This window comes from Marmota marmota, unplaced genomic scaffold (assembly GCF_001458135.2).
Source record: "Marmota marmota marmota unplaced genomic scaffold, marMar, whole genome shotgun sequence".
Lineage (NCBI taxonomy): Eukaryota > Metazoa > Chordata > Mammalia > Rodentia > Sciuridae > Marmota > Marmota marmota.
Genome location: NW_025999853.1, coordinates 17927262 through 17952362, shown reverse-complemented (window position 1 = coordinate 17952362; position 25101 = coordinate 17927262). Strand labels below are relative to the sequence as shown.

The following is a 25101-nucleotide window of genomic DNA, read 5'->3' as shown; positions in this document are numbered from 1 at the left end:
GTGTTACTGAATATAGAATAATCATGGGTGGGGAGTATGTTTTCCTTAATTGAGTATGTTTTCTTGAGATAAATGTGGATCTCAGGCGCCTAACTAAGTTAAAGCAAAAGTTTCCAAATTGTGTAAGGTTGTAAAAACCTTAGAGGGAGACTTCTCAGAGACAGGAAGCACAGAGCAAATGTGCCTACAAGAAGGTTAAAACTGCATTCGCAGATGGGACCACTTCCATTCCCATCACTGACTCTGTCTTCCCTTGCTTCCTGAGTCTCTCCCACAAAGATCATGTCCAAAGGAATGTCCAGGAGGCTATACCATCAGTGCCCCCACTGCTCACCCCCCCTTTGCTCTTGGCTTCAACGCAGACCTCCCCACACACAGAGGCTTTGTGTTTGGGCAATTTAGGCTGAGTGACTGGTTGAATCCTCTTTGGGAAGCATTCAATTGTCTTTTTACACTTAAAGGATTAGTCCTTGAAACAAATAGATTGTCCCTTCCCTTCCCTTTGGCCCTATTGATCTAGGAAACCCAAGGAGGACAGGATGCCCACCCAGGTAGCATCTGCATACATGTAGCTAATTTCTTCATTGCTAGCTCAGCTGCAGGAGATGAAAAGGGGAGAGAGCCTTTAAACATTAGGCTTCAGAGGGTCAGTTGGCAACTGGGTTGATTGATGCTGCACCATCACAGACTGGATATTAGTCTCCTAGGGCTGCCATAACAAATTACCATCAATAGGGTGGCTTATACCATATAGAAATTACCTTCCATGGTTCAGGAAGCCGTGATGCCAGAACTGAGGTGTTAGCAGAGAGAGCTTCTTCTTGGAGACCCAAGAGAGGAGCGCTTCCAAGCCTCTCCCAGTTTCTGGTGGCTGTCATCAATCCTTGGTGTTCATGGAATCGTTGCAGAATCACCCTAACTCTGCCTCCATTGTCACAAGGACTTCTCCCTGTGTCTTCTCAACACCTGCTTTTTTTCTAGGTCTCTGTGTCACTTCCTGTGAAGATACCAATAATTGGAAGAGGGCCCAATCAGATAAATCCAGCATAATCTCATCTTAACTAATTGCATCTACAAAGACCCTTTTTCAAAATAAGGCCCTGAGTTAACGTGAATTTTGATGGAATTTACACACACACACACACACACACACACACACACACATCTGTCTCTTANAGTTTCTGTACACAGTGTTTTTTTTTTTGTTGTTGTTGTTGTTTGTTTGTTTTCCCAGATTCCCTTGAACCTGGAATCTTCCCAAAGGTAGTTGTGGTCCCAAGTCCAAAAACTAATAAAATTAATGGGAATCAAGAGTCTGGAGTCAACAAATTGGGCAAACCATAAGGGGGGGCCCAAACTTTGGAACAGCCTCTCTTCTTGAGGTGTTCTGTTCCCAAATGGGCCCACTAAGGGCAGCACTGCCCTTTCAAAGCCCACTGCTGAATACGGATGATGCAAACAGAATGTTCTCCTATGCTCACAACAACTGCTTTTACACACAGGCCAGTTGTTTAGAACTGCCTCCTGGGAGGGTGACTGAGTTGTTCTGTTTTGTAGATATTTGAGTGCAAAATATATTTGCTCCACATTTTCCACTATAACATTCACAGATCAGGGGAAGCCAGTGACATGGAAGAAGAGTGTGTCACTCATGGAAGTTATAGGAAGAGGTTGTTGGGTTTTAGGTAAAGTGAGAGAAAGGAAGCATCACTCATGATCCCAAGTTCACCAACAGAAACCCCAGCCTCTACACAAGAGGGAGAAGAGAAGGGGAATGGAGGACAGAGGGCTAGGAAAAATAGAAAAGAAAGAAATATGAGTCTGCTTTAAGTTTCTTAGAGATCTTAAAGAAGGGAAATGAGAGGTATGGTGGACCTAGTTCTTTAAGGCAGTACTTCTTGAACTTTAATGTGCCTCTAAATCACATGAAGAATCTTGTAAAAATGCAGATTCTGGGCTGGGGTTGTAGCTCAGTGGTAGAGTGCTTGCCTAGCATGTGGGAGGCACTGGGTTTGATTCTCAGCACTATATACAAACAAATAAAAATGATAATAAACATCCATCGATAACTAAAAAAATATTTTAAAAAATTCAGATTCTGATTGAGTGGCTCTGGAACAGGGCTGAAGATTATGCATTTTTAAAAAGCACCCTGGGGACAGTGACAACATTGGTTCTTAGAGCATATTTGAGGAGCAAGAGCTAATGGGGCATCTCTCAGTTCCCCTCTATACTCACCTATTGAAAAACAGTGACATCTACTCACCTTACATCCTGAATTCAACATGTATGTCCTTAGTGCAAGATAATCCCATTTCTGGGACAACATCTGGCCTCTTCTCTGTTTCTGGGTCCTCAACGTCACTCAAATATCCCTCCTCTACCACTTGAGGTCTCTGTAATTAATGACTTCTTAAGACCTTTCTTGGTGCTTAGCCTTCTTTGCATGCATAGAAGGCTGCTGACCCTGTACATGCGTCTCGTAACTAGATTGCAGCCTCTCAAATACAGAGCCTGTGTCTTATTACTCCTTCACTCTTAGGCCTAAAACAGAGCCTTGCTCATTGGGAGATTGGATTGTGTAGTGAAACCATCCCAGGCTTGGGTTCAAATCTCAGCTCTATCACTCAACAGCTATTGAAGCCAAGATAAAAGGTCACTCCTTGAGTCCTGATAGTGGTGATATATGCATGGAATATTTATACCCCGCAGCGTTTTGGGAGAGAATGAAGAAAATAAAGTTAGCCAAGTGCTGAACCAATTGTCTGACACAAAGTCAACACAATAAATTTAAATCTTCTCCCTGCCAATCCATTTATCCTCACTCACTCCTGAATAGGGTTTTGATGATCTATTCTCTTTGTGACACCCTTTCTTTGAAAAGTACCATGTCAAATACAACAATTGTGGAGATTTTCTTTTATCTCAGTTTAAGGGTCTGTGAATACCTTGGAGGAATGTTCCCTACTTCATTTAAAAAAAATACTCCTCAAATCCATAGTTAAAACCAGCAACATGCATGATATCAATTTCTGATATGATCAGAAATTTAAAACATATTTGGAGCCAATACCACCAAATCACATGAATGCTGTCTTTATCATTTTCCCACATTTTCCAGTATTTTCATTTTCCATGAGAGTTCTTCAATCTGTGTGGTGACTCTCAAGGTATCCAGGGGCCTGCAAGGCTGGTATTTATGTCTGAGGGATGATCTCTCTGGTGTTTGGTGGCAAGAAATGTAAATGCCCAGACACTGAAAAAAGTGACCTACAAATTACACATGCTTGGGCTGAGGCTCACCAATGAGTATTAGGACATGAATTGATACAGAAGGCCCCTTTTGGGAAGCTATACCAGACAGCCTGGACTACTAAATTAGAAAGAAGATATCAAGCCCGTCCCCTGGCAAAGCAGAGAAGGTGACATGCATATAAGACGATGGGACAGATCCAGGCTTGACAATGCAAGCATGTTGGTTTGAATGTCAGCCCCTTGCTGTTAGCTGTGTGACCTTAGGAAAATTTCTCAACCTCTTGAGCCTACTCTTTAAAAACTGAACTAGCATGATCTATCTTACAAATGTGTTGAGAATTAAATGGAACCAAGCACCTAAAGCATGCAAAGTGCCAAAGAGGGTAAATGTGCATACCAGGAGTCCAGTGAACATTAGCCCCCTTCTAATACCTCAGGGACAGATGGCACTTGGGGCAGACAGTCAAGAAGTTCTCGCTGTTGTACAATTCTCCCATTGAGTGAATTTTGAAATGGGACAACACCTGAGACTGAGTGGCTGAGGGACAAACAGTTCTGCTTTTTGAGTCTTTAACAGCTGGTGCTATTATTGTTATTCCTTTCCTCTTCCTCTTCCTCCTTCTCTTTTACTTCCTCTTCTTTTCCCTCTCTCTCTCTTCCCCTCCTTCAAATTTGCTTTAATGGTAACGTAGAAACAAATGGCTCATCCATAGTAGATCAGTAACGATTGCTCATAAATTGACTTGGAATTCTACCAAACCCTTGGTTCCTCTGCACTGTGGTAGTTCTGTTTGGTAGTTCTTCTATTTTTTTTTTCCCCACTATTTTTATTGGTGCATTATAGTTGTACATAATGATGGGATTTTTGTTACATATTTGTACATGCACACAACGTAACAATATAATTTGGCCAATGTCACTCCCCAGCACTTCTCCCCTCTCTCCCTACCTCCCACTCCTTGGTCTCTTTCTTCTATCAATTTCCCTTTGTTTTGAAGAAACACACCACCATCTTTCTTTTCCTTTCTCATCTACAGCTTCTGTAGATGAGAAAAAACATACAATCCTTGACTTTCTGAGTTTAACTTATTTTGCTTAACATGATGGTCTCTAGTTACATCTATTTTCCTGCAAATGACATAATTTCTTTTTTTATGGCTGAATAAAATTCCATTGTGCATATACACCATATTTTCTTTATTCATTCATCTATGGTTGAACACCTAGGCTGGTTCCATAGTTTGGCTGTTGTGAATTTTGCTGCTATAAACATGGGTATGCATGTATCACTTGTAGCATGGTGATTTTAATTTTAGGATAAATACTAAAGAGTGGTACAGCTGAGTCGTACGGTGGTTCCATGGCTAGTCTTTATAGTATTTTTTTTTTAAACTCAGGGGCACTCAGCCTCTGAGCCACATCCCTAGCCCTATGTTGCATTTTATTTAAAATGTATTTTATTTATTTAAGGTCTCACTGAGTTGCTTAGTGCTTTGCCATTGCTGAAGCTGGCTTTGAACTCACGATCCCCCTGACTCAGCCTCCTGAACCACTGGAATTACAGGTGTGTGCCACTGAACCCAGCTTCATGCCTAGTCTTTTGAGGAACATCCATACCAATTTCCATAGTGGTTGTCCTATCAACAGTGTGAATGTTCCTTTTTTTCCCACATCTTCTCCATCTGCTTGGTCTTTATGAATGAGCTTTCTGGACTTTCTTCAGAGTTTGAAGATCTCTCTGAATATTAAATTCAGTTATGAACTCCAACCTCTTGGCTTCCACAAAACTTGAAACAAGCATATATGGGAAATGTAGGGAACAAATATGATCATCCAAGTCCTGTCAATGACACTGTACCTGAAGGCCACAGGTAACTGCAGATGCTTTTACAATGGGAAATTACATCCTGATAAATCCATTGTGGGTTGAAAATGTCTCAAGTTGAAAAGGCACTTAGCACATCTAGCTTCCAGAACATCATAGCTGAATAACACAATGAAGCTGTAGAGAATTCTGTGATCACATAGCTGTCTGGGAGCAGCAATTTGCTGTGGCTGCTGAGTCTCATGAGAGAGTTTTGTACCACATATTTTGAGCCCATGATAATATCACAATTCTAAACTTAAAATACAGTTCCTACTAAAATCATGTTGTTTTCATGCTATCACAAAGTTAAACAATTGTGAACCGAACTATCATAAATTGGGAGTCATCTGTACTCAAGACAACTTTGGCAGAAGTTAGGGAAAAAATAGGAATTTTTTGTTGTTTCTTTATATCAAATTTACATGAACCAGTCACTTAGGTGATTTAGAAATACAGTTACCAATCACTCTTGTAGTCTGGGGGTGTAGCTCAACGGTAGAGTACATGTTTACCATGCATGAGGCTATGGGTTCAATTACTAGAATGCCCCCCCTCGAAAAAAAAAATCATTACTGGATTTTTATCTTAAAACAGTACACCTGTATTATAACAAATTCAAACAACATACTCCATTAGATTTCTTAATTTATTTTTTTCTGTTAATGTAAATTATTTTGGGGTAAGCCCAGGATGTTTTCTTTATATGAGATGTCTAGTCAAAATCACATGCTACCCACTACTAAACAATGCAGGCTATGGGTCCCCTACATGTCATGGATGGAGGCAGTGTTATCACATTGGAAACCATGTCCTTGTTCAGAAGTAATCCATTTTAAAGCAGCCAATTCTCTACCCAGGGTCAAAGTAGAGAAGGCAGGAATGAGGAATTGTAATCAGATGATATCCAAGGATTGAGGCAGGGTAAAGAACCTCTAGCAAAACGCAAAGGTCTTTCTTGTGTGTATCACTCTTTAGGTCTTGGGGATTAGCTCCCAACGTGTTTCTACAAAGGGAAAATATTAAGAGATTAAAAAAAAAAAGAGAGAGAGAGAGAAAGAGAGAAAGGCTGGGATTAAAGGAGATTTCATTCAGTGTTAAGCCCTAGGAAAACATCACATGTGCAAGTGAATTTGAAAGAATCCAGTAGAGTCTTGGATAACAGGAAATATGGGTGGATAGAAGTGGCTACTGCAGGGGTAGATGGTGACTGATTAAAAGGAAGCAGCCACACACCCACTCATTTCTCTGAAAATTAGCAGCTGTTGGCTGACAGACACCTTTCCTGCACATGCTCCTGCTCAAGTGATAAGAAGTGAGAAGAGCTCTAGGCAGGGTTATTTTGGGTTCCAGGCGATCTGTGTTGCTATGCCATCTGAGATTCGTGGTTGGGTTGAAGCCGGATGTCGTCCAGCAGCTGATCGCAAAACCTCTAAAAGTTCAGTTCACTTCTCCGAAATCATCTGTCTGTGTGGGCTATTTGAGAAGGTGATTGGACTGTTCTGTTTCTTGGGGTTTCCCCACCCCCAGCTTAAGTGTACTAAAGGGATTAGTGGCTTTGGTTCTATAAGCACTTTTTTAAAAGTCACCATGTTATTTAAAATGCCAGTATGAGCTCTCCTAGACTGACTGGAGTTGCCACTAATTCAAGTATTACACTGTATTTTATGGTGATCATTTTGTAATTGCACCAGAATACCATTTCAGGTTCTTACTAATCATTAGGTAATAGACACTTATTGAAGCATGATATTTCAAAGTGAAATGAATTAGTGAAAACTGTCCCCTAAAGGGTATTGGATACGTGTCACCTGAGACTTTACTGTGGCAGTTTGAAAACTAAACTTGCAGCTTGGGGGTGGAGAACAGCAGGGGCTAAGCCACTTGTGAATGGCAATTTTCATTCCACATTTAGGGGTGCCCACTTAATTGCTTCAGCCACTATGTAATCCTGGGAAAGATACCCAAATTTTTCCTGCTTCTGTTTCTTCTTCTATAACATGTAGTTAATAATAAAATGCCTACTCCATAGGTTCCTAACACACAGTATGTGCCTGATTAACATTAGCTTTCAATATTGTTATTATTAAGTATTGTTTTGACTACAGAAAAGGCCTACACATCAGTCTCCAACAAATCATTTGCAAAGATCAACTTTGATAAAGAAGACCAGGGAGCTTGGTGGTTAGACTCCAGAGTCAGGCTTTTATAGTTGTAGGGTGCTTGTAGGAGCCCTGAAGACCAAAGAGCAATAAGAAAGAACATCATCCAAGAATATTTAGAACAAATATTTCAAAAATCGCAATGTTCCCATTTCCTAGATTGGCTTCTGGTGCTGCAATCCACTTATTTATGACACATATTATGAGAATCACAGGATACCTGGAGCTTTGGAGATCATCTACTTCAATCACTGCGAAGTCCAATGACTGCCTGAGGGAGTATCTGCAGCATCACCTTCTTATTCTGCCACATATTTTGTCTCCTCTCTTGTCCTCCTTCCCCAAATTCATATGACATGGCAGCATATGCAGAGAAATGCCTAGCTCACAAGGAAAAAAAGGGCAAAGAAATTCATGCTGAGACAATGGTGTGAGATTTTATACCAAGAAAGTGTGTGCTGGTGTTTTGTTTGTTTTTTAAGTTTTCAAAAGTAGGAAAATAAAAGTCCCAAACACCAGCTGAGTAGATATCCTTGGTGCTAGTGGATTTTTGCCAATGTATTCTGAACCCAAAGATATTCACACTAATAGATGACCTTAGCCAATTCTCCCGAGTGTTAGTAAGCTGTGGTAGTCACTGTGAGTTAGCAGGTGAACCTCACCTGGACAGTAACTTGCCCTCAGATGGAAAAGACCAAGTACAATACACTAGAAATTTGTGGATATAAATATAAAAATCTTCTCTTGAAAATAAAAAAGACTTATAATGATATAAGAGATCTGGCTCCTCCATCATGTTTATATAAAATTTTAAAATTTTTTCAAAGAAAGTAAGGTCAATATATACCAAGTGGGTGTAGTGGTGAGTAAAAAAGCTAATGAGATATTAGGCTACATAAATAAATGGATAGTTGCTAAAAATAAGAATGCCCTGGTTCTTCCGCTTTTTGCACTGGTCAGTGCTTACCAAGATCTTGTAGTCTGCTAAGTGTGCTACCTTCTTCAAAGGGCTCCAGACACACTGGACCACAATCTTAGAAGAGTGACCAGATTAGGGCAGGAAGCCAAATGAGGTCATGTAGGGAATAGATGAAGATTCTGGAAGCACTCAGAATAGTGGCAGAGATAACCTTCAAACACTCAAGGATAAAGATGAGCACAAACAGAACCAATCTGAGACATGTTGACAACTAATTGAGAGTTTATTACATGTCAGGCACAAGTTAGGAAGAACATGAATTAATTTACAAGAAAAAAGACTCTGAGAAACTAAGAATTGCCCACAGTTGATAAAGTTGGGGTATAAATGCCAGCAGCCTGACTCTGAAGCCCACGTTCTTAAGTTGTGTGCTATCTTACCAATGCAGCAAAACACAGCTCAACTCAACAGAACAGAACTCTCTAACTGCTTGGGATATCTGAAGGTGAATTGTGCTACCTTCCTCAAAAGGTAGTGCATTTTTTAGTTTCCTCAAGCAGTGAGCTTCCTGTCACTAGAGGAATTTTAGGGGAGACCACATAACCAGTCAGAGTCAAGGCCAGCGTTACTGTCCTCGCTTTCTTTTTCTGGGTGCACAGTTCCACTGCACTGCATTTAGCGGTGGGCAGATGGCTGGGTTTTGGCTAATGAATGTGGGTGAAAGTGGTTCATGGCACATTCGAGCTGCCCTTCTATCCACCCCACCCCACCCCAACACACGCCTCCCCAGTGCATGGGCCTCATCCTCTTACCCCATCTGCTGACTGGAGGGAGACTTAGCTATATCTAAATGAGGGCAGAGCTATAGACAGAAAAAACCTGGGGCCCCTAGTGATACAGCCTAAGGTGAGCTGCTAAACAGAGGTGGGGGTAAACAGAAGCGAGAAATGGTCTGCACTGTGGTGAAGCCAATGAAATATGGAGGCTGTTTGTTAAAGCCATTACTCTCTTCCAATACAAACCCATACTATGGAGAAAATTTAGGTACTTGATGAATGGTTGGAATTGTTCTCTATGGAGGTCTTCTCAATTTTGACATTCTTTGATTTTTAAATTAAGAAGTAAAGCAGATTTTGAGACTATCCCAATAAAGAAACTCACAATTCAATGATTAACAAATGCCTGGAGACAAAAAGAGAGAGAGAGAGAGAGAGAGAGAGAGAGAGAGAGAGAGAGAGAGAGAGAACATGAAAGAGAGGCTCTAAAAATCAATACAGTGAAGAAACAGTTTCTTCTGCCCCTCAGACTATTTTTTTGAGAGGACCTCTGGGGGATGTAGCTCAGTAGCACAGTGCTTGCCTAGCATTTGTGAGGCCCTGAGTTCAATCCCCAACTCTGAAAGGGAAAAAAAAATTCTCTAATTGAATATACAACTCAGCTACAGTTAAGTTAGAAGGAATGTAAATGGCCAAAGCTGAACCTGTCCCCAAATACCTTTAGTCAAAAGCATTTGTCCAAGGAACTTATAGCCAGGCTGGCAAATCACAGCCTTGTTTAGCTGTTCAGAAAGTATTCATAAATGAGGGAGGTGTCAATGCACCAGAGCATCGCTGCAGTTCTGAGTGCAAAGAGCTCCACACATCCACCCCTGTCCCAGGCAGGTGTTAGGTGGTGGTAGGGAACAGAAACTACCTCAGAATCTGAGCTCTAGGGAGTTAATCAACAACAAAAGCCAGCAGATAACCTAGCAAAAGGAGAATAATTAAGCCTTAGAAGGGACACAGACCAGGGTATCTGGGGTACTTTCTATTCAGGGTATCTGGGGTACTTTCTATTCAGGATGCCAACTACTATTGGCATGGACCATCTTCGAAATCTCTGGCTTCCTTTATCATTTAACTCAGCATTATAGTTGCAGGAAGAATGGGTCTGACAGGCCAACTTCTCATTATATTACTTTTCTATTGCTGCTGTTACAAACTACAACTAACTTAATGGCTTAAAACAATCCAAATTTACTTCCTCAGAGTTTCTGTAGGTAGAAGAATTTCATAATGCCTAAATCAAGGTGTAAACAGGTCTGGGTTCTTTACTGGAGAATCTGGGGAATAACTGACTTTCAACTTCATTCAGATTGTTTGCCAAATTCAGTTCCTAGTAGCTGTAAGGCTGAAGACACTCTGGCCTTGCTGGCTGTCAGCCTAGGCCTGGTCATTGCTCCTGGAGTCTGCCCCCATATCCCTTCTCATGTTTTATATGTGACTCCCTCCAGCTTTGGTATGGTGATTCTCTTTCATACTTTGAATCTCTCTGACTTTTCCAGAAGGAAGAGCTACATCTTCTGACTCCAGTTGCAGAATGTTGTCTGCTTTTAAGGGCTTATGTAATTATTGTGCATCCACCAGGAAATTCAATGTTCATCTATCTCATAATCGATAACCATAATTACATCTGTACAGTCTCTTTGGCTATGCAATGTGACATATCCACAGGTTCCAGGGATTAGGGCATCTTTGGAGAACTATTCTGTCTATTGCAGTTATGATTTGACTGCCAGACCCATCAGGCTGGACTTCCCTGAGTCAAGATAGGTCTCCCAAAGGAATTCAAGGTGCTATTACTAAAAGAAGAGTAGATAGCATGCTAGGAAGATTAAAGCAAAAATCTCTTTCTGTCTGTCCTTATATTCCAATTAGAGCTAGCATCCAGAACCAATCTCTGAAACAAGCAGATTCTTGACACAGATGTCTGAGCAGCCAGGCTCAAGACCAGCAAATTAAAAAGTATGAAAAGATGAAAGAGAATAAATGATGGGTTCAATCTTCTTAAGTTACTCCAAGCAGTGAATTTGGAAATTTATTTTTTTTCATTGAATCATCAACCAACCACACATCAACAGTATCATTCAAGGCTCTTTGTTAGGGGCTAGATGCAAAGTCACATAAAACCCCATGCTCTGGATTTGAAGAGTTCATATGGTCTGCAAACTTTGGAGGTCATAAAAATTATGTAGGAACTTGTTAAAAAATGAAGATTCCTAGTCCTGCTTCTAATGGTTGGAATCCACATTGGTAAGAGTTGAGCCCAGACCATCTGAACTCAAAACCTGTTCTCTTAACTTTTCAGAAAGCAAAACATATCAGATGCATTTCCATGAACACCAAAGGAGGCACCTCATGCATCTGGGACTGGATGGGAGATGAATTTTGGAGCCCCTCCAAAATTCATCTTGGAAACTTAATCACCAAGGTGATGGTACTAGGAGGCACATCCTCAAGAATGGATTAGTGCCCCCTAAAAAAAGGGCTTTGGGGAATGGGTTCACTTTCTGTTGCTCTTCTGCCATGTGAGGATATAGGTTCCTCTCCTCTGGAGGAAGCAGCATCAGGCACCATATTGGAAGTAGACAGCAGTCCACATCAGACCATTAAATCTATCAGAGCCTTGGTCTTAGCCTTCCCAATCTCCAGAACATAAGAGATAAATTTGTATTCTCTATAAATTACTCATTCTCAGGTATTCTGTTATATTAGCACAAAACAGACTGTATACCTCCAAAAATACTAATTCAGGAGATATAAGGAAAGTTCCATAAATCAACATCTACTGCCATGTCTGTCACATACTAAGTATGAGGCTGTTTGGATGAGTGAATGATTGAATTTAATAAACAAGCCTGCTAATTCCAATGAGACAGTTTTGGGAAAAATTGACCATCAGGGTAAAGACAGAATCATGCAGTTAGTAGAGGATCAATTACATAAGGTACTTTGGCTTTATAATTCAAAATGTTCTCAAAAAAAAAAAAAAAGAAAAACAGTTCTTTATAAAATTGTTACCTGTTTCCTTTTAAAGAAACTCAATTTAGTCTAAAAGTAAGAAGTGTGGAACCAGAAAGGAAATAAGAGGCATATCCAGGAATTTTAAGCAGAATGAGGTCATAGGAAGCTGTTGTTTTCCTGCATCTTTTTTTTTTTTTTTTTTTTTTTTTAAGCAGAAAAATTCCACCAAAGAAACAGACCAGTTGATCTTGCACCTGTGCTTCTATGTCTGGCACTTTCCTGGATCAAACTGGGGAGAGCAGTTCCAGGCTCTGGAAATAGATGACCCACCCAATCTCTGGGACACACAGCACAAACAACCATTCTTATTGACAGCAGTTCTCACCCAGCATCTTTGTGGGAGCAGATTCCATGTCATTTAGGCAGCACAGCAGACTGACAAAATCACACAGGGCTGTCCTTCCCTTTCCACATGCATCATCTCCCAGTCCCAGATGCATGAGGTGCCTCCTTTGGTGTTCATGGAAATGCATCTGATATGTTTTGCTTTCTGAAAAGTTAAGAGAACAGGTTTTGAGTTCAGATGGTCTGGGCTCAACTCTTACCAAGAGTTTCCTAGGCATGGGCCTTAGGACCAATTACATAAGCTTTCTATCCCCAGTTTACTCATATTTAAATTTAAGATGCTAGTAATACCCACCTCTTAAGGCTCCTAGGAGGATTCAATGAGAAAATGCATGCAAAGTACAGTACTCAGAATGCATAAGTGCTATAGGCCCAGTCAGCCATGGCTAGAAGTTATCTGAGATTCTAGTCCTTTCTCGGACCTGTCTACACTCCTGGATAAACCCTGACTTCAGAGTTCATGGGCCAGTCTACAGCCAGAGATCCCAATTTGGTGATGGTTCTGTGTCACTGCTGCCCAGTGTGTGTTCAGAGTGTTCTACCCTGCCCTCCCAATTATGCCTCAGCCTGCCTCACCATATCTGTAAATTGTGGCCATTTTTCAAAGAGGAAAGCACTTATTTAGTTGCTTTGATGACCGACATACAGGAAGAAGCACGGTTTTTCAGATTACCTCATAGATTAATTCTTACCCCTTAAATCACATCTCTGAATCTCACACTGTAAATGTTAATCATCTTTGTTTCTTAACAGCCATGTCAGTCTTATCCATGTCAGTCTTATGGGGAAACTGAGGTATAAATGACACCATTCAAAAAGCACTTGCGATTTTTCTTTGCCAAACACTTAGAACTTCTTCTCATGTAACTTTCAAAAGCCCACTGAAATATTTGTATGTATCATTTGCAGATGTGGAAATTAATATTCAAATGGCCCAAGTTCTCACAGTCAGAAAGTGAAGAGATGAGATTGAATTAAAGATCTCCTACTCCACTGCTCATGCTGTTTTGATTAAGTTGGGGGATGAATGTATGAGCGAACATGCTTCCACATGTTTCAGATGCTTATCAAATACACATTTTCTACTAAGATCTGTACTCAGATCACCTGCAGCTGCTGATGACTTGTCCTTTGGCCTTTATCACTCTCCATGGGACTTTGCTTTGGCAAAGTTTTATTGTCATTAAAAAATATTATTCAACTCTAAATGTCAAAATCCTGGAAATAGTGTTCAAAAATATGACTAATGTCACATGCAATGTCTCACAATCATTTCTGAAAGTCTTCATTTCAAACATAAGCAGTGATCAAATTAATTAGGGAAGATTTTTAGAAATCGAAGTATTTCTGCAGAGACATGTTTCAAGTGGCTACTTCTAGATTTACTTTCTGGTAGCTTCTCTAGTTAGAATTTGGTATCTGTGATTGATGTCTATTACCACTCAACTTGGTAACATTTGTGGAATTATAACTGTCTTCACTTTTCTGAATGAACTATGAATGAACTTTCAGATTAAATCCAGTTTATTAATTTTCTTGTTCTTCAGTAAAATTAATAACATTTTTTCATACTGTGCCTTCCACAAATGAATAACTTGGATATGATTGCTCTTTCTTTTCTCCCTTATCCTATCAAAGGAGTTACTAATAAAAATTAGCATGGCTGGGCCAGAATAATGAAGGAAATGTTTGACTATGAAAGTAGAAAAAAATTCAGTATGATTCAAAATACCATATATTTATTGAGTAGTGATTCTATATTCTGTTGGAAATTAAAAAGTGATATATGATCTCTTTCTGGGTCTCAAGCATGTAGAATCTAGCTAAGGGAACTGCATTTACACATAAAATAAAATTTGACAACACTATGAGCTAGAATCTCCATGAGCCAAAGACTTTGGCAAAGACATTAGTAACCTAGGGAGTCAGGAAAGAAGAAATTACTGTGGGCTGGAGATGGCTGGGAACATGAGACAAGGAAAACTGGGTTGTGACTGGTAAAAGAGAGAAATTTAGAAAAAGAGAGAGAGAAAGAGAAGAAATGAGAAAAAGTTAAGTTGTCAGAAATAACAAGGAAGGAGGGGGACAGATAAGTAGTACTTTTTCGTACAAAAAAAGCAATGTAATCAGAAATGGCCATCCCCAATTGCCAGGCTGGACACTTGGGCCTTCCCTCATTTTTATGTGCAGAGATTCAAATCTGGAAGACCAGAATAACCTAACAGTAAATAAGTGCTTTTTTTTATTATTACTAGTACATATTTACATCAATGTTTTTTTTATTTTTAAAGAAAAATCTGTTCCCCACTATAACATATTTGTCAAAACCCTGGTTTCAAAATACTTGCTCTACTTCTTTAAACCAAAGGAAGGAATATTTTCTCTGCCAAAACTCTCTGACCTTACTTTTAACCAGTTTCTCCACCACGTCTGCACTTAAGCTCTATTTAGTACCATGTGCAACTTATTTCTAAATAAATCCCCTAGCAGCCAGGCATGGCAGCCCTTGCCAATGGTTCCAGCTATTCAAAAGACTGAGACAAGAGGATCCATTTAGCCCAGAAATTTGAGGACAATCTAAGCAACATAGCATGACTCTGTCCCACCCCCACCCCCCACAAAATTTTTTTTTTTAATTCTACATAATATTCTTACAAAGATATTCAGGTAATTCAATTGCTACTTCCTTATAAACTTAGGCATTTTCAGGGGATTATTCATTGAAATGGCCTCTTGCTGTGCTTCTACTGGGTCCTGATTATTACCACTGTAACAGTCTAAAGTGCATGAAGGCCTCCTACTAAACATTTCATTTCCTTGGTGGTCATTTACAATTTCAAGGTTTTTGTAATAGTACAGAAAGATTTAACTTACTTTCTAGACTCGTCCCAACTTATGATTTCTATTAAGATAAATTTCCTTCGTGTTACATAGAAACTTTTGAAAAAGAGAAAATTAGTGAATCTATTCTGGCCAAAAAATGAGAGCAGCATTCTATCAAATTCTGGAAAGTCACTGCTGAAAATTATTCAGTTAATAACAATGATGACAATTAATTATTAGATGTGTGTGTGTGTGTGTGTGTGTATCAGCCACATAATATGTGAATCATGTAGATTTTAAAATGTAAATGTGAGAAGGTTCTAGAAGGACCTTCCTGGTACAATTGCTGATGATTTAAATGAACTACTACATCCAAAGAACTTGGCACAGAAATCAGTAACTTTTAGTTTTTAGGATTGTTACTATTCTGATATTTGAATTAAAGGTTAATCAGCTAAGAAACATTCATAAGAGTGGACCATTTTAACATGTCCAAACCTCTGGCACTGGATGTTTCTATTGTAGGTCTATTGTACTATTTTCCACCTTTGGATTAGCTCCATTCTGTAGCAAATGTACTTCTAAACACCAGATGAGTTTTGTACCACATCTTGACAGTTTTGTTTTTACTATGACTCAGCTTATAATAAAGCAAAGCCACGCATTTTCTCTGCACTGTTAATCAAGGTAATGAAAAGTTGACTTTATGAACAAAATTATCTAATTTGTGGATCTTCTCATTGTTTTCCTTGCTAAGGACATTAGGACTTGACTGTCTTGCACAAATAAATTATTATGGACTAAAGCTTATCACAAATATTTTACAAATATTTTTAAGTAATAGGAAATGTTGAATTTCACCTAGATACCTTTTATTAGTAAATCATTTCATCTGATTTTAAAACTTTTTGAAAATATTCTGCAGTCATGGATTTTATAAATGATTTTATGACATTGCCATAGTTCCTCACAATTATTCAGAATGTATATCATAACTGTAATTTAATATTTTTATATAAATTATAATTCAAACAAAGACTGGTCAGAACAAGAGCACACATACATTTTACAAGTGCTGTGAAAATTGGAATATGCCACCCTGACCCCACCACTGGGAGAATAGTCAGTATGTTGTCCTCTCTCAGGACCAGAGACCTGGTGTTCCTGAAGTCAACACCACACTTTGCATTTCAGAGTGACACCTCTGAAATCTCTTGCTTCTCAGCCCCCTTGGAGAGTCTTCTCACATAGCACCAAACAATAAGTGTAGGAAGTGAAGTTCCTAGAGTGAATCGGTTTCTAAAATTAAAACTGAGAACAATTCCAAGGACTGGGAAGGGGAGGAAACATTCTACAGGAATGTTACCGAAAAAATACAAGACACTGTGACTTCCTATGGGGATGGCCCAGAAACTTGGGAAACATAGGAAGAAAAAAAGAGATAGGAGTTTGAACCCCACTGTGATGGTTCGTTTTCTGCATCAACTTGAATGGTCTAAGTGATACCCAGATAGCTGGAAAAGCACAATTTCTGGGTGTGTCTTTGAGGGTGTTTCCCAATGAGACAAGCATTTAAATTAATAGACTGAATAAAGCAGATGGTCCTCACCAGTGAGCGTGGACATTATCAAACCTGGTGAGTGCCCTGTAGAACAAAAAGGCAGAAGAAGAGCAAATTCCTTTTTTCTTCTTTAGCTAAGACATTGATCCTTTCCTGCCCTCCCACATCAGACATCCAGGTTCTCTGAACTCTAGCATTTAAACAGGTGGCCCTTGCTGTTCTGAGGCCTTCAGTCCAAGACAGGAAGTTAGACCATTAACGTACATGGTGCTCAGGCCAGAGGACTCAGACTGAATAACACCTCCAGCTTCTCAACAACAGCTCATGAAACTTCTCAGCCTCCATAGCCATATGAGCCAATTCCCACAATAAATCTTCCCTTACGTATCTGTATATATCTCATTAGTTCTGTTTCTCTGAAGAATCCTGACTAACATATTCAAACTATTTGAGCTTGGTCCCTAATAATAATGACTTTATGAACATTTTCTAGCATAATTATGTGTGATTAAGATGGTGGTGTTCCCAGAATCAGGAGTATGAGCTAGGATGACCAACCACCCTCGTGTGCCTGAGACCGATGAGATTCCCAGGATGTGAGACGTTCAGTGCCAAAGCCAGGAATATCTCAGGAACTTCTGGATGAGCTGGTTGTACCACATGAGCTTGATTATCTAGATGGTCATTGAAAGCTTTCCTTGGCTCTCCAATAGGTTGCTTTGCTGCCCACTGGAACTTCCCCAGTCAGATTGGAAGGAAGCAAAGTTGCAGTGAGGGTGAATTCATCACTGATGTTTCTACAGTCCTTCTCCTGGTATGTGCTCCTTCTTGTCAGGAACCCTATTTGTTGAGAAACACCATAATATTTTCCTTCCTTAGAGCTGTTCAAGGTGCCCTTTCTTATAGATTTTTCCTAAACCACTTCCATTAGGTCAAAGTACAATATCACCATCACCATAGCTCATGGCCCTTTTCCTGGCCATCTGAAGATAAGATCAGCTCTTCTTTCTTATGTGTGGCTACATAGGAAGAACCTATTGCTAGGTAATGAAATATGACCTGGAATAAAGGTAACTTCAAGGTAATGCTCAGAGAAGAAAACTGTTCTTCGTATGACAGAAGCAGGGGGAGGAGAGAGTGTCTGCTAAGTGAATGGGAATAAAGACCAAGGCCAAGCTTCATAGTGGTAGACTCATTTTAAATAAAAGGCTTTGGATCAAATCTTTATGAGAGTTTCCAGCTTTCTTCTCTTCCAAATAAATGCCCATTATACATGGATCTCAAGAGCAAAATTATCAAGGAAGTTCATGTCCATGAATACTTCAATGTCTCTCATGAACTGTGTTCCCATCATTATTCAACATATTGCATGAACAGTATTCTACCAAAAATGGGTACTCTGTAATTGCTGATGAGATAATAAAGGGTCTTGTGTACCACAATCATTCATGCAAACAGCCCACAAGAATCATCAGGATCTTGTATACACCTTTTGTTTTTACTTTTTGAAAAAGAAACAGTGGCTTGTCTTGGACTCCATAGGTTATGAGAAGAAAAGTGTTAGGACCATGAATGTGGGGCCATGGGATAGGAGAGAATAAAGAGAAAAGGAAGAGAACAGAACTATGGGGCAAACAAACCTATAAAAACCGAGAATCTTTTAAATGCTAAAATGCACACTCACTTAAAGAGAAAGGTGCTAAACAGCCAGGCTTCTCCATTCTTGGCAGCAAAACACTTACCACAATGTCCAAAATGCCTTAGGAAATGAAAAGTAGAGTCAAACCTAAAAGCACCTGAAATTTAAAACAAACACCAGTTTACATGTTATTTAAGAAAAGCAAGCAGATGGGCCCGCTAATAATGTCAAAATCCAGTTTACACAGAGAAAAACAAATATGAAACCCCAAGTCAAACGAGTCTGAAATTAAAAAGAAACTATTTAAAAAGAAATAAACATGGACAGAAGTTGCCACCGCCTCCCTCAGCCTGTGAAATTTTGGCACCTCTCATTTTCCCTTGTTCTCACACTTGGGTCAGGGGCAAAATGGGGACTGTTGGTTCCCTGAAGGGCAAAACATTCAGGGACCACATACTCTGGCAAAATACAGGAATCTTGGCAAAGCCAAGGTTATCTTTGGGTCTTCTGCAGGGAATTGAAAAGAAAGCAAAATATGCTCGAAAATGGCTTCATGTCTATTGGTTTGAACCGTGTGAAATTTATAAGTAAAAAAAGTATACATATTGGCAATTTCAAATGATTAAAGCTAATAATGTGTGATTTTGATTATAGATTTAAACAGATGCAGGTGATTATTCAAACCTTATATCTACACAGTTCAGTACAAAAATCAGGTATATTCTTGACTATAATTAAAACAAAGACAGTTTCCTTTAGCTTCTAATCCTTTTGATGATATGGGGTGAACCATCAAGTTCAAGAGCCCAGTTGTCCAGGTCTGGGTTGTTTCTCCACTTCTCAATGGTTCTGCTCTCCTAGCCATTCCCCGGGTTCTGAGTTGTCAAATAAAATGATTGCTGTGGCTCTACTTCCTCGTGTTGGGGTGTGTTTTTATTCTTGCAAGTTCATTGGTCTCACTCGGTATATTTTACACTCTAGTTCCCAAATTAGTGTTCTTGTTTGTATTGGCATTCCTCTTCCATGTTCATGTGCTTCTCCTGATCTCTCTCACCTCCACTTTTCTTGTATTTTCTTCTGTGCTTCCCTCATCCCATAAATTTCACTCAAGTGTCTTCTTTTTTTGTCCTTGGCACGTCTCTGATGTCCACAGACATAGCCTTTTATTTTTGATCTGAAATGCCATTGTTTGGAAGGCAAACATTTTAGCAAGGCCACTGAGAATTTCCCCTTAAGAGAATCAAATCACTATTTCCCTCATTTCCTAGATTCTAGGAACCAGACCCAAAGAACTCACTACCTCAGCATGTTTAGCTTAGGTTCAAGTTCAGGCTGAAGTAGGATGACCAAAGTGAACTTCTGAGTGCTGATTCAAACATTTGGCTTTATCCAGAGGCAATTAGATACAAAACCAATAGACAAGACTTATCTATAAGTGTTCACTATCGATAACACAAAGAACCAAGAGGTCATTAGTCACTGAAGTCCTCATTTAACTTGACTAACTCATTATAATTAGGAATATTTCCCCTTTATTCTCACATGATCCTCAGTTTGGGGTAATGAATGAATTGACCACCTCAGTCACGAGAGGTAGGAGTCAAAAGAAGGTCTCTGGTCAACAGAACTCAGTATAGACCTGTACACAGAGTTGGATTTAACACAAGGGATGACTACTGGGCACCTAGCACCACAGAGTGTGATTGGACAGGACAGATATTTCCACAGTACGCAAAGCAGTAGAGGAATGGAGAACTGGGTCATAGCACAGAAGGAAACTTCAAGTTGACAAGCCATCACCTTCAATTACCTGAGAGCCCTCTGGGGAAATTATAATCTGTAATTATGATAGAGCTGACACTGTTCAAAGCACTATGCTAAGCCCTTTAAATGGATTATTTTTTTAAATTTAATTCTCATGAATAACCTAAGCATTGCATACTATTATTATCCCACTTTACAGAAGGGGAAATTGAAGTTCCTAAAGGTTAAGTACCAAGACCAAATTAAAAGAACTTGTCTGGCCAGGCATGGTTGTGCACACCTATAATCCCAGTGACTCGGGAGGCTGAGGTTGGAGGATTGCAAGTTCAAAGCCAGCTTTAGCAATGATGAGGAGCTAAGCAACTCAGTGAGACACTGTCTCTAAATAAATACAAAATAGGGCGGGCAATTTGGCTCAGTGGCTGAGTGCCTCTGAGTTCAATCTCCAGTACCAACCAAACAAAAAAAGAGCTTGTCTGCCAAAGTTACTAACTCGGGTAGTCTAATTCAGGTACAACAGCACTTTTACGGTGTCAGATATGCCTGAATTATAGCAGCATGCTCTCTAGCTAAAAGAACATATGGGTCAATTTATTATGAGGGGAGTAAATATTGTATAAAGTGATAATGCAGAATTTAAATTTTTTGTAAACCGTCCAAATTTAGGTATTACTACTGTGATGGGAGTGGGAGGGAGAGAAAGAGCTAAGAAATAGAAATACCACAGGAAAGGAACAAAGGGAGGAAGAGAGTAAATTGTCTTCCAACATTCAGTTTCTACAAATTGGAAAAATGACATTTTTCTTATCAATTAATGAAAAAAATTCTTCATCTAATATTTTATTAAGACTAAAAGATGCTAGAAAAACAGTTCATCATTTGGCCTAATATAACTTCCTCAGGAAAAGAGAAGAGTAGAGAAGCAAACAAAACCATCAGAAAAATATACAATTGGAGAAGGTTGTTAAGAATTTGGGCTTAAACTAAATTATATTATAATCTTAGCATCCTATTTCTGCAAAGTTTGGTCTGCATCAATATCACCAGGGAACTTATTATAAATGCAGAATGTTAAGGCCTACCCCAGACTTGCTGAATCATGATGCATATTTTGAAGAGATCTTCAGGGATTCATCTGCATATTAAAGTTTAAGAAGCTATGATGTAGCATGTGATTGTTTTCCATAATTTAGCATACCTAAATTTCTTATGGATAAAACCCATGCATTAGCTTCAGTCAGACTTGTGTTTCTTCCTTGCTGTGAAACTCACTAGCTATAGGACCACAAGCAAAAGACTCCATCTTCATAAGCCTTCATGTTCTCATCTGTAAAATGGGGATTATAATAATTTTCCCTTTGGTTTGTTTTGGGGGTATTATGGTTTGGATAGAAGTTGTTCCCCAAAAGCTCATGATAGACAATGCAAGAATGTTCAGAGACAAAATGATCAGATTATGAGATATGGAAACTAATTAGTAAATTAATCCATTGATGGATCAATAATTTCAATGGATTATTGGGTGGTTCAGTGGGTAGTTCTAGTGGAAGTTCAGAATCTGCTCTCTGGGTGCTAATACCTCCCTCTCACTCTCTCTCTCTCTCTCTCTCTCTCTCTCTCTCCTTTCCAAGCTGCTATAAGCTAAACAACTTTTTCCACTTGTGCCCTTCTGCCATACCTTAGACCTAAAGCAATGAAATTGGCCATTCTTGGACTGAACCTCTGAAACCATGAGTCCCAATTAAATTAAACTTTCCCCCTTCTAAGTTGTTCTTTTCAGATATTTTCTGTCACAGCAATGAAAAGTTTACTAACACAGAAATTGGTATGGAGAACTGGGGTCATTTCTGTGACTAACCTGAGCCTGTGGTTCAGAGGTCTTTGGAACTGGTTTATAGGAAAAATTTAGAAAACTTTGGAGATGCAGGCTGGAGAAATCTTAGAATGCTGTAAGCAGATTTTAGTGAATAATTCTGGTGGGGGTTCAGAAAACCAGAATTATTCTGCCCATAGGAATGTGGACAATAAAAGACTGTGCTTATGAGGCTTTGGAGGAGAATAGCCTTTTGGAAATTGTACTAGAAGCCATTCATGTTACATTTCAGTGAAGTCCTTGTCTACATTTTGCCCATGTCCTGAGACTGTGTGAGGCTAAATTTAAAGATGATTAATTAATCTGATGGAAGGCATTTTTTACTTTTTTTTTTTTTTGAGAGAGAGAGAGAGAAGTGCTAGGAATTGAACTCAGGGGTGTTTTACCAGTTTTTTTTCCATTAAAAATAAATAAATATGTTAGAGTCTGTAAACAAGTCAAAATAACACCTGGCATTTTGCCAGGGGAATGTTAAAGTTCGTAAACAAGTCTGGATGGTGCCTGGCAAAATGTCAGAGGGAGTGGTTTGAGAAGTAACAAAACCGAGCCATTAGGTGTAGAGATTCCTGATTGGTTGACTGATGTATCTAGTTTATGCTAATTAGATAAGCTGTGTGGAATGTATAAATACTGCTCCTGTCCTGCAATAAACGGCTCCCACTCCTGCTGTATCAACGTACACAAGTTCTTCGTCACCCCCCTGATTATTCTGCTGCAGCCGGACTGCGGCATAAATAAATAAAACAGGGTCTCATTTAGTTGCTTTAGGGCTTTACTAAGTTGCTGAGGTTGGCCTTGGACTTGTGATCCTCTGAAGTTACTGGGATTACAGGTGTGTGCCACTGTGCCCAGCTGGTCGAGGAAATATCAAGGCAGAACAGCATTTATATGGTGGCATTGATATTGCTGGCTGGTTTTAGCCAGGTTTACTATGATAATCAGGAACCAAGAGCAGAAAGCAAAATTTCAAAAAACTTGCAGTTCGGACAGAAAAGCACATGTAAAATTTGGGCCAAGGAAGTTACAATTGCTGCAGAGATTACCTCCACTACAGAGAAGCTAAGTATTTCCCACAGAAATTATGGAAAACATGACTTGAGGGCATCTCAGGAATCAGTGAGACCACACTTAGCACAGGTTCAATAATGTTAAAGTGAAAACTCAATTGAGAAGATACTGTGGGCGCACCCTGCTCACACAGGGGGCCTTGGAAATTGTTTCCCTGGGATTTAATTACCTTGCTTAGCCACTCAGACACTAGGAGATCACTGCTTACCTGTGATCCATGAGGGCCTACCCTGCTTGCACTGACAGCAGACCTTTATATCATCCATATGATACTGGCTCTGAAAGAGTATAAGATGCTGGGATAAATGTGTGTGTGTGTGTGTATATATATATATATATTTTTTTTTTTCATCCCTCACAAGATTTGCACAGACTTTCCCATTCTCCCCATTTGCCCAGCTTCCACAAGCTAAAAAACTTTTCTCAACCAAACCCTTCTGCTATAATATTTTGCCTGGATTTCCTATGGACTGAACCTCTGAAATTTTGAGCCTTAAATGAAGACTTTTTCTTCTCTAAGTTGGTCATAGTGATGAAAAGCTGACTAAACAGGGGTTGTTCAATAAATGTTCCTTTTATTTATCTATTTGCAGAACCCAACTCAGACAAGTCTGCTACCAGTCTTCGAGGTATTATTTGCTTTCTAAAGTTAACAATATATATAATTGCATGCTACCTGGTTTTATCTAAACTAAACTGATTACTCACTAATTTTCTCAATACAACAGAATATGGCTTAGCAAATTGCCTCTTACGGATATTATTTTACATTCTATATTCTCTTATCCTGAGTTGATGGGTAAATGATATGTCACCTCCATAAATCCAATTATATTATTTAAATAGATAGATAGACAGTCAGGTAGATAGATAGATAGATATAGATAAATAACAAGCTTGAACTTATATTATATTAACACATATTGAAAAGCTGCTCTGTGACCTGCACTAGGATAGAGTGCACCATATACTACTACAATTAGCTATAATTATTAATAATTACCTTATAGAACTGCTGTGAGAATTAAGTAATAGAATTTTCCTCCATTATACCAAGAAGGAAAATAAGCTCAGAAAGCATGAAATGCATTATTGATGATCACATGTAGTAAGTAGTAAAAATCCTGAAATCTTTTTACTGATTATATAACTCTTTGGGAAGGCATACCAGGAAATAACTTCTTAATAATCCTAATTTTTCTTATTGAGCTCCAAGCAAAACCAGGATAACATGAACCTCTGTAGACAGATTCTTTCTCAAGCTATAGTTGAGTCCTGAATATCTGTGATTCTAGTACTACCACACACACACACACACACACACACAAAAAAAAATGTTTGCGAGGCCAGAGGGCAAGTGGGTCTTACAGAATCAGGCTTAGATTGGTGTTTTGTTCCCTTACACCAATCATCTCTACATGGTAGCCATCTGAGTACCAAGTCTTTGACTGCCTAGTCTTTTTACACCACTCTGCTTTGATTTCCTGCCCATCGAATCCGTGGTCTTCTCTTACTGTCTAATTAAAAGTTCTTCATCTGTAAAAAATATAAGCCCAGATCAAATTGCAAGGAATTATAGGCAATAATTGAGAAGTCCATGAGAAAAACTGGCTTCAGACGTAGCTGAATCCAAGGACCAGGCACTATTACAGAACTCACTCTCTCTTTCCCTACCTCTTTTGTTGCTTTCCCCTTCAATGGATTCCTTTCCAGACACAAAATAGAGGCTGGCAGTCTCAGACTCACACATTGCCATCTTAGTGCTCCAAGAAAAGGGAACTTCTCTATGTCTTTGGTCTAGCCTAAGTTCTGGCATTATGCTTCTCTGGACTGACATGGGTCAAGTTCCCATTCCAAGGAAGAGGGATAAAATCCTCTGGACTCACTAGTTCTAGCTATTCATTCATCCTGGGGTGGCCAGGAAAGGACTTCTGTCCTACTCCATCTGGGAGGTCTCAGAGATTAGGAACGGTTCTTCAAGGTAAA

The 25101-nt window shown here is 39.3% G+C and overlaps 2 long non-coding RNA genes across 6 annotated transcripts in view; one reads left to right on the top strand and one right to left on the bottom strand.

The window, feature by feature from the left end:
* LOC107140016 overlaps positions 1 to 21297 on the bottom strand; it is a 52684-nt gene extending 31387 nt beyond the window's left edge. For all 4 annotated transcript variants that reach the window (XR_007347941.1, XR_007347942.1, XR_007347940.1 and 1 more), the window contains exons 1-4: positions 18514 to 21297; positions 12368 to 12532; positions 7502 to 7661; positions 762 to 997 (exon numbers count right to left, since the gene is read on the bottom strand). This is a non-coding gene — a long non-coding RNA (uncharacterized LOC107140016). The remainder of the gene's footprint in view (positions 1 to 761; positions 998 to 7501; positions 7662 to 12367; positions 12533 to 18513) is intronic.
* The window catches only part of LOC125617098, a 151356-nt gene that overhangs the window by 67635 nt on the left and 58620 nt on the right, over positions 1 to 25101 (top strand). The window contains exon 3 of one of the 2 annotated variants that reach the window (XR_007347948.1): positions 23709 to 23744. The exons of the other annotated variant lie outside the window; for it this stretch is intronic. This is a non-coding gene — a long non-coding RNA (uncharacterized LOC125617098). The remainder of the gene's footprint in view (positions 1 to 23708; positions 23745 to 25101) is intronic. 2 annotated transcript variants of the gene reach the window in all.